At 36.1% G+C, this 9,721-nt stretch overlaps 1 protein-coding gene and 1 long non-coding RNA gene across 5 annotated transcripts in view; one reads left to right on the top strand and one right to left on the bottom strand.

Moving 5' to 3' along the window:
* Window positions 1–208: 208 nt before the first annotated feature.
* LOC106078264 (synaptotagmin-7-like) overlaps window positions 209–9,721 on the top strand; it is a 465,097-nt gene continuing 455,584 nt past the window's right edge. For 2 of the 4 annotated variants that reach the window (XM_056033680.1, XM_056033679.1), the window contains exon 1: window positions 209–520. The gene's annotated coding sequence lies outside the window, so the exon portion shown is untranslated. The remainder of the gene's footprint in view (window positions 521–9,721) is intronic. The other 2 variants (XM_056033683.1, XM_056033681.1) reach the window with 2 other exon arrangements.
* Window positions 6,430–9,721, bottom strand: part of LOC129926943 (uncharacterized) — a 37,798-nt gene continuing 34,506 nt past the window's right edge. The window contains exon 2 of the long non-coding RNA XR_008778659.1: window positions 6,430–6,779. This is a non-coding gene — a long non-coding RNA (uncharacterized LOC129926943). The remainder of the gene's footprint in view (window positions 6,780–9,721) is intronic.

Raw genomic sequence — 9,721 nt, 5'->3', positions numbered from 1 at the left:
TTGTTGAAACGGATAATAATACAAGATTACACCTTTTATAGAGTTAAGCAAAATAAGTAGGCCACGGTCAGGTCTGTATAGCCTCATGAAATGCTATACAGTTTCCTAATCTTTCTACTCGAAAACTATGCCCCATTATTATAATTGTACGACAGCTGATCCACGCATATAACACTCGTTGAGTCACCCTTCACGTTACCCAAATTCTACTGAGACATTGCAGTAGGGAATCAATTACGTCATAAGTGGGACGTTTCAGTAGCTTCCGTCCCAGAGTTCCAGAGGCGCCAATACCAAGAACGCCGAGTCCCGTCACCAGAACTTAAGAGAAACTTAAGAGAAGTGGCAAGTGAAACCTGTGTACATTGTGGTGTTCTGGATAGTTCCATTCATTCTCGAGATACTGCAATCTGTTTTTCTCTCCCCCCCTCCCCACAGCTTAGTGGACGTATCCCCAGTGTTGGATTTTATTTTTATATGGATTTGTTTTTTAAACTGTAGCTTGGAATTTAAAATCAAGGTAAGTTTTTCTGTGTTTTTTTTTTTAATGTATAAAGTACTCGATTTAAACTTTGGTACGTTTTCGTGATGATCGCTTTTTTAAAACTTGTTTGTAAACATTACTTTGTAAACATTACTTTGTAAACATTACTTTGTAAACATGACTTTGTAAACATTACTTTGTAAACATTACTTTGTAAACATTACTTTCTAAACATTACTTTGTAAACATTACTTTGTAAACATTACTTTGTAAACATTACTTTCTAAACATTACTTTCTAAACATTACTTTCTAAACATTACTTTGTAAACAATGTGGATTCAAAGCCTTTTTTGGTAAGAGATTTACACGTTTGGAGGTTCATAAATAATCGAAACGAGCTGATTTCTTTTATAATCTATAACGATAGAAATTAGAATGACATGAACTATTTTTTTTTTTTTTTACCATATTTCTCACGTTTATACATTTATCCTTGGAGTTTCATGATCATCCAGCATTTAGAATAAGATATTTATCATGTATTAAAGAATTAGCATTTTTAAACGCATATATTTAGGCTTGTGACTTTACTTATCTCGAAGAATAAAAACTTTAAACTTTTAACTTACATATTTTACAAATGTTTACTATTTAGTTGGTAACAATACTTTGCATTTTCGTTTTATTCAAAACGTTTCATCTTTTCATTTTCTTACGTTTTTTTAGGTTTCATTACCACATTTCTTCATATCGCATTCTCTTATTTATTTATTTGTTCAATTCTTTAAGAACATTATTCAAATCTTTAAAAAAATATAAACAAATGGTAGAAGGACAGTATATCTACTTCATCATGAAAATTTCGTCTAACATTACCATTCTATGACATTTTCTTTGACTGACTGACTAAAAGCTCTTTATTGGGTAATTTGTCTAAGTGGAGTCATTCAATATATTTGTAGCAATCTTTATATTGTCTTCTTATCTGAACCAGTTCATGTACGTATTATTAACCATAATGACTTCAGAATGACAATTTGATGAACTAATCAGCGCATCCCACAAATTGAGAGATCTAAATTAGCAGCGAAACAAACTCAAAATGATCTACAGCGTTAACATCGATGACGTTAAATGTTGAAATGATGAAAGAACAACTAATTGAAAGAATTTATTTTACAAAATTAATTCCTCCTTTCTGAATCTGATAGTAGGTCTCCATCTCATTCTATTTATTTATTGCGATACTTTATTATTACAGTTAGCTACCATAATCAAGTTTAACTCTTTACTGAATATATATTTAAAAAAAAACAACAACAATATACACCCTACGAATTAAAGCGCAAACGCCATGTTAAGAAAACAACAAAACATGTAAGCCAAATTAAAAAAAAAATTTATATTCAAACAATAAAAGGGTCAAATCACAGTTTTTACCGTATGGCCAGTTAGGTAAGTATTTTTTTAACTGTCAAATTTCTAGGAAAATTGTGGAAGCCGTTTTCGGAATGCCAATCCACCCAGCTTTCAGTCAATTTCAACTTTTTGATTCTTATAGTGTTCGCAAGTGGGAGGAATTCTAGAAATGCATTTGAAAATATTATTGTTATTTAATTATTATTGTTATCAAACCACTGTTAGTTCAACGACCATGTGTGTTTCCAACTGCTAGGCTACTTTTTTTAAAATTCGTCCATCGCTATCGATGAAAGCTAATTATCTCATCCTTTGACTTGGCCCTTAGTTTTTCTCCGTATGTGGCTGGTGAGACCTCCATATCACCATGCTGGGATGGCATGTGGTTGGTGAAACCCCTCTATCAGCATGCTGGGATGGCATGCGGTTGGTGAAACCCCTCTATCAGCATGCTGGGATGGCATGTGGTTGGTGAAACCCTTCTATCTGCTTGCTGGGACGGCATGTGGTTGGTGAAACCCCTCTATCTGCTTGCTGGGATGGCATGTGGTTGGTGAAACCCCTCTATCTGCATGCTGGGATGGCATGTGGTTGGTGAAACCCCTCTATCAGCATGCTGGGATGGCATGTGGTTGGTGAAACCCTTCTATCTGCTTGCTGGTATGGCATGTGGTTGGTGAAACCCCTATATCTGCTTGCTGGTATGGCATGTGGTTGGTGAAACCCTTCTATCTGCTTGCTGGGAATGGCATGTGGTTGGTGAAACCCCTCTATCTGCTTGCTGGGATGGCATGTGGTTGGTTTTCTGTTTAGGTGAATTTTATATGAGCCTCGTAAACGTCCAGGCTTATCGTTAGCATCAAACACATGAACATTGATTAGCGAGATTGGTATGTATGAACATTGATTAGCGAGATTGGTATGTATGAACATTGATTAGCGAGATTGGTATGTATGAACATTGATTAGCGAGATTGGTATGTATGAGCATTGATTAGCGAGATTGGTATGTATGAACATTGATTAGCGAGATTGGTATGTATGAACATTGATTAGCGAGATTGGTATGTATGAACATTGATTAGCGAGATTGGTATGTATGAGCATTGATTAGCGAGATTGGTATGTATGAACATTGATTAGCGAGATTGGTATGTATGAACATTGATTAGCGAGATTGGTATGTATGAACATTGATTAGCGAGATTGGTATGTATGAACATTGATTAGCGAGATTGGTATGTGTGAGCATTGATTAGCGAGATTGGTATGTGTGAACATTGATTAGCGAGATTGGTATGTATGAACATTGATTAGCGAGATTGGTATGTATGAACATTGATTAGCGAGATTGGTATGTATGAACATTGATTAGCGAGATTGGTATGTATGAACATTGATTAGCGAGATTGGTATGTATGAGCATTGATTAGCGAGATTGGTATGTATGAACATTGATTAGCGAGATTGGTATGTATGAACATTGATTAGCGAGATTGGTATGTATGAACATTGATTAGCGAGATTGGTATGTATGAGCATTGATTAGCGAGATTGGTATGTATGAACATTGATTAGCGAGATTGGTATGTATGAACATTGATTAGCGAGATTGGTATGTATGAACATTGATTAGCGAGATTGGTATGTATGAACATTTATTAGCGAGATTGGTATGTGTGAGCATTGATTAGCGAGATTGGTATGTGTGAACATTGATTAGCGAGATTGGTATGTATGAACATTGATTAGCGAGATTGGTATGTATGAACATTGATTAGCGAGATTGGTATGTATGAACATTGATTAGCGAGATTGGTATGTATGAACATTGATTAGCGAGATTGGTATGTATGAAAATCTTGCCACATCTTTTTCGAAAGTAAGATGCGAAACTTGTTTGACATGTTTCGGATGTTCCTTCAGAGTTGAAGATAATCTACATCCTAGTTCTAAACTCCCACTGGAAGACTGGCGATGGCAGCGAATCCAGGACCTTCTAGACAGTCCACTGCGCATACCACACGACCTGAGTACATTTCATTCTTAGGCTTTCTCATCATGATAATTGTCGAAATAATGGACCTCATTCAGCAATCGTAAACAAACAACATTTAGCCACGTGATAATATTGATAAAACAACGGAAAAAAACTGTCACGTGATAGCCATTGTGTATTACGTATTTGTCTAGAAGAGATAGAGAATCACGTGGCTAAATATTGTTTGTTTACGATTGGTGAATGAGGTAAATTATAACCATACTTACCTACTCTTTCCCTACACCAAACTCTCACTACCTCCTATCCTAATCTAAAAGGATCCGCCTCTGACCAGAACGTCGGTATTAATAATCGTTGGCTAGATGTCAATAGATATGTGTGTATGTGTAATAATTGTGTATGATTATACTTATATTTATTTGTGTATGTGTATGTAGGCTCGCCAACGTACATTCAGAACAAACAATTAACTAGTCTCCGTGAAAGCAATATGCTTTGGGGAGTTTAACATTTAGAGGTAATAAGTAACTTGGCTGCCTAAGAAAAGGTAAGGTCCAGGGTTTGAATCCTGCTCTCCGTCATCCCCTGTCGTCCTGCGGGAGGGTTTGGCTAGGATGTAACTATATTCAGAATCTCAAAGAACTTTCGAAACTTGTAATACATGTTAAGGTTTGGCACTTAGGCAACTTGATTTGTGTTTAAATGCCCCCAAAAAGTAATACATTTCAAAACAAAGCTGAAGTTTATCTGTCATTAGATGTGTAGTTGACATCCAGATGTGAAGTTGTCATCAGATATGTAGTTGTCATCAGATGTGTATCTGACTTCAAATGTGAATTGGTTATCAAATGTGTAACTGTCATCATATGTGTAGTTGTCACCGGATGTGTAGTTGTCATCAGATGTGTTGTTTTCATTAGATGTGTAGTTGTCATCAGATGTGTAGTTGTCATCAGATGTGTATCTGACATCAAATATGAATTGGTTATCAAATGTGCTGTTGTCATCATATGTGTAGTTGTCACCGGATGTGTAGTTGTCATCAGATGTGTTGTTGTCATCAGATGTGTATCTGACATCAAATTTGAATTGGTTATCAAATGTGCAACTGTCATCATATGTGTAGTTGTCACCGGACGTGTAATTGTCATCAGATTTGTTGTTGTCATCAGATGTGTAGTTGTCATCAGATGTGAATCTCACATCAAATGTGAATTGGTTATCAAATGTGTAACTGTCATCATATGTGTATCTGCCATCAAATGTGAATCTGTCATCAGATTTAAAACAGACATGTATCTGTCATTGGCCATCAGAAAAAATCTGACACTCTTTTGAATGATAACACCATTAAAAAAACACAATACACACATGAAGAAAACTAAAGAACCTGGAAAGGTCTGACATCAAAATAAATTAATTCTGAGATAAATGTTTGCAGAATAAAAATATCGATAAGCCGAATCTTAGCATGAATTCAACTTGACTTGGTAAGGGCCAGTCAACGCCTCCAAAAGTACACTCTTTTTGGGCGTTAGGGCTAAACAAATTTCCACATCACGGAATCTGCATGACTGACCCATTTTTCCTCAGCAACATCAATAATGATAAAACTTAATCACGCACGAAAAGTTGAAAAGATGGTCTGTTTGGAAAATAAATAAATAATATCAAAGACGAACAAATTGGTTTTCTCTCTGTCTCTCTCTCTCTCTTGTCTCTTTCTGTCTGTCTGTCTGTCTCTCTCTCTCTGTCTGTCTCTGTCTCTTGTCTCTTTCTGTCTGTCTGTCTGTCTCTCTGTCTGTCTCTCTCTCTCTCTCTCTCTCTCTATATATATATATATATATATATATATATATTTGATATTTACTCTACCAGGATTAGCCTTGTGACCTTGGACACTGAAAAGTGTTTTAATGTGAGTGAGAAACTGTGTCAACTGCTCACGCTGAATGCTATGTTTCGTGGGTCATTAATGGCTCACACGGAAAAGCAATTCGAAGTAATTTCAGAACAAACCCACAACTTGCTTTTAGACGTGCTGCGCCAACAAAAGGGGCAAAACAAAAGTATGACCATGTCAAGTAAACACGAGACTTTACATCTTTCCTCACTCCAAACAGACAGTTCAGAAACATTTGAAACATAGGCAGTGGAGTTTTTGTTTTGTTTTACAAAACAAATCATAATGCCTTGAAAATATGTCTCTGTTAACTTCAGTCCAATCTGCTATTTAATAAATGTTAATTAAAGTTTTATCCTAAACATGAGGATTACATGACAAGAAACGAGGAAGAATGATGACAATGAATGAACAACAACGACTAAAACCACAAAGAACTGGCACCCAGAATCAAACTCCTTTAACTATTGCACACACTTTGAGATCCATTGAGGTCTAAATAGAGGGAATCACATTTCTTTGACACTAGTAGAAAATGATAACAAACAAAACTTCTTAATACAAATTAAATTACGATCAAGTAAAACAACTTCTTTATATATCAAATAAGAAAAAGACGATTGCTGCCGCGGCTTTTATTATGATATTCAACTATGATTCTTTATCTCTGTGGCCTGCGTCAGTCGCTAAGCTACTATGGATCTTCGAATAGAAGTGAAATCTGGTGGAATTAGCCATGGTCGGAACACAGCAGCTCTCGCCTCTCCACTCAGCTCTTGTGTCCAAAGGAAAGGCAGGTGCCGATGTTGTTTGGGATCTGTCGCTTCGCAGGTTCTGCTTCTGTGTGGTACAGGCTTCCTAAGGATCATAGGCTCCTGTTTTTTTTTCTCAGGGTTGATTCTGGAAGCCTTTCCATGTTTGGGTATAGACGTAAGGTAGCAGAGAGTTGAATTCAGAGTTTTCTTTCTCCTGCGTGATTCAAATGAAATATGTATGGGCAAGTCACAGAGAAATGCTATCTAAATCGACCGTGAAAAACACAATGGCCGTTAACAAAAAGTAAACTACCCCATTGAGATCTATATAATAATAATAATAATCTTTATTGTCCGTATGGAAATTTGTCTTACAATTTGTGCATTACACCAAACAAAAAACAACAACATTATAACTATAAGAAACCAAAGTGTACATTCACACCAGACTCATTCATAATTTACATGTGACAAAGTTTATACCAGGTTGTTCTTATTTAATGATTTGATTGCCAGGGGAGTGTTTGTGTCTGTTTGTCTTTGCTATCGGTGTCTTGTATCTCTTTTGTGATGGTAAAATCACAAAATCCTGACACAAAGGGTGATTCTTTATTTCGAGGATCTTGTTAGCTTTTTTTATAGATGTTTGGCTCAAACAACTGCCCAAATGGGGTTTGTTTTTTGCCAATGATTTTACCAGCAGCATTTAGAATTCTAAAGGTTCTCTGTTTATATATGACCGACGGTCAACGGGGCTGCCATGTAGCTAGCACAACGGCCACCCACTTTTGCTTTCCCCAAGTAATTTCAGGTGCCCATTTAGCCACGACGTCCCCAATGGCAATTAAAGATTCTTTGAATTTGCTCTTCACTATTAAAAATGTGTGTTCGTCAGTTTTACGAATCAGAATATAACATTGCCCTCTGTGAAGCTATAAAATATTTACAATCAGTCTTGTTTATGATTTTCAGGAAAATAATAAAAAATGGTTGACATCTCAATCTCGCTTCTAATTGTTGGATCTAGGTTTGAGTCGAAATCTTATAGGAAAATCACAAGTGTGTATCCATGCGTTTATCTTATACACGCTACAGGATGCGCGGTTGCTGAGTGGAAAAGCGCAAGGGGTCCTGGATTCGAATCTCGGTGAAGACTGGGATTCCGAATTTCGGGACTTTAAATGCGTACCTGAGTCCACCCAGCTATAATGGGTACCTGATATTAGTTAAGGAAAAAAAGTAAAGGCGATTGGTCGTTGTGCTACACAAACAGATGACCCTACAGATCACAAGGCTTGAGAAAGGGAATTTTACTTTTTTGTACTCCACTCTCCCTCTCCCTCTCTATCTCTCTATTGAATGCCAGAACAGCTCCTCATCGCTGTAAAATGGCACGCGTGTTGATTGTGTATTTAATTAAACATAACCCACTTTTCTAGTCTGTGTAGTTTTGCTTTTTTTGGCATGACTTTTTTTTTTTAAATTATGTAATATAGGTTACAAAAATATTTAATACATAACATAAAACAAGACAATGTGATGAAGACATCCGAGGGCGCAGCCGTCCAGACACTATCTTCTTTATCATGTAAAAGAGATTTCGTGAACAACTGAAAGAGTTTAGCGAGTCTTCCATATTTTCGACTTTCGGTCATATAACGTGCTTTTTTTTTTTAGTTCTTATTCTTATACTCTGTGATATTTTTATGGTCTTGGCCCTTTTGTTTTATTACATACTTTGGCCGTACCACCCAACATTTTTTTTTTGTCACTTTCAATAAATCCGCCATCATTTCAATAACCCCCTGTGTATTCCAGTATATGTTACGTTTAATGGACCTCATTCACCAATCGTAAACAAACAACATTTAGTCACGTGATCATATTAATAAAACAACGAAAAACAATTGTCACGTGACTGCCATCATGAATTAAACATGAGATCGTAAATTATATAGAAGAGATAGAGCACCACGTGGCTAAATGTTGTTTGTTTGCGGTTGGTGAATGAGGTCCATTGGAACGGCCCTCTTTAAATCGCCCTCCCAAACACACTCACTTCTGATCTGTGAACTTTTCTCTCTCCCCTCCCCTTTTTGTCCCCTTCCAACCCCGCCCCTCAAAACACTGGAATTTAAGTCTCTGTTACGTCTAATTAGCCCGGCCCACTTTATAACGCTACCCCTCCCAATCCAAACATATTTGTTTGCCAGTAAATTCAATGACCAATATTACATATCCACCATCCCAGTCTATGCCTTAGAAAACAATGCATGAATATTTTTCGATCTTTCCAGCTTTTTATCGAAATATTTAAAAGTCTCTTTGACGCTAACACCATACATTAAAAAAAATTAAGTGTTAAAACTTCATCTTAGGATCGAGGTTACAACTTCCGTTTCGACTTTTATGTTTATCGAATTATTAAAATGAAATTGAAAAAAAAAAAAAAAAAAAAACAACAACACTATTTAAAAAATGTATATAAAAATTATCGCGCGACTTGAGACTTGAACCACTGACTATCAGATTATATATGTCTGATACTTGATGCTCTACCGACTGAGCTTCCTAGTTTCGTATATGTAAAGAAATGGCGTAATGAACCACTTCATGTCCTATAAGTGTTCCGCCACTGGGTCGATTTGGGGGGGGGGGAGTTAGTTTAGAATGAATATGTTACTCAGTTGGTTGGTACTTCTACTTCAAAAAAAAGAAAAGTAACTTGAGAAATACTGATTAAAAAAATACAGCAAACGTTTCTTTTTTTTTTTCTTCCTCAGAAAGTTACATTTCCCCAAGGACTTGGCCATTTCGTAGTGAAAATCCGTTTTGGGACAAGTTTAGAGTGTTTTCCCTTGAAATTGTCCGAGTTATCTGACCATATTTGTAACAGTGACAAGCGATAGGAAAAGAAAGCTAAAGATAGAGAGAGTAGAGAGAGAGAGATACAGAGAGAGAGTGTGAGAAATAAAATAGACAATACTTATAGGCTAACAAAATTAATGTAAATGATAATGCTATAACTGTTTTAATAACTGGTACAAAAAGACTGGTGAATACTTGGCTATAACAGCGTGTTAGTGGGTTTTTAAAAATAAATAACAGACACTTGTGAATAAAACCCCAAATAATTTTAAAATTAAAATCTGAATT

This window comes from Biomphalaria glabrata, chromosome 6, assembly GCF_947242115.1.
Source record: "Biomphalaria glabrata chromosome 6, xgBioGlab47.1, whole genome shotgun sequence".
NCBI classification, from domain to species: domain Eukaryota; kingdom Metazoa; phylum Mollusca; class Gastropoda; family Planorbidae; genus Biomphalaria; species Biomphalaria glabrata.
This window is presented reverse-complemented; position numbering and strand designations above follow the sequence as displayed.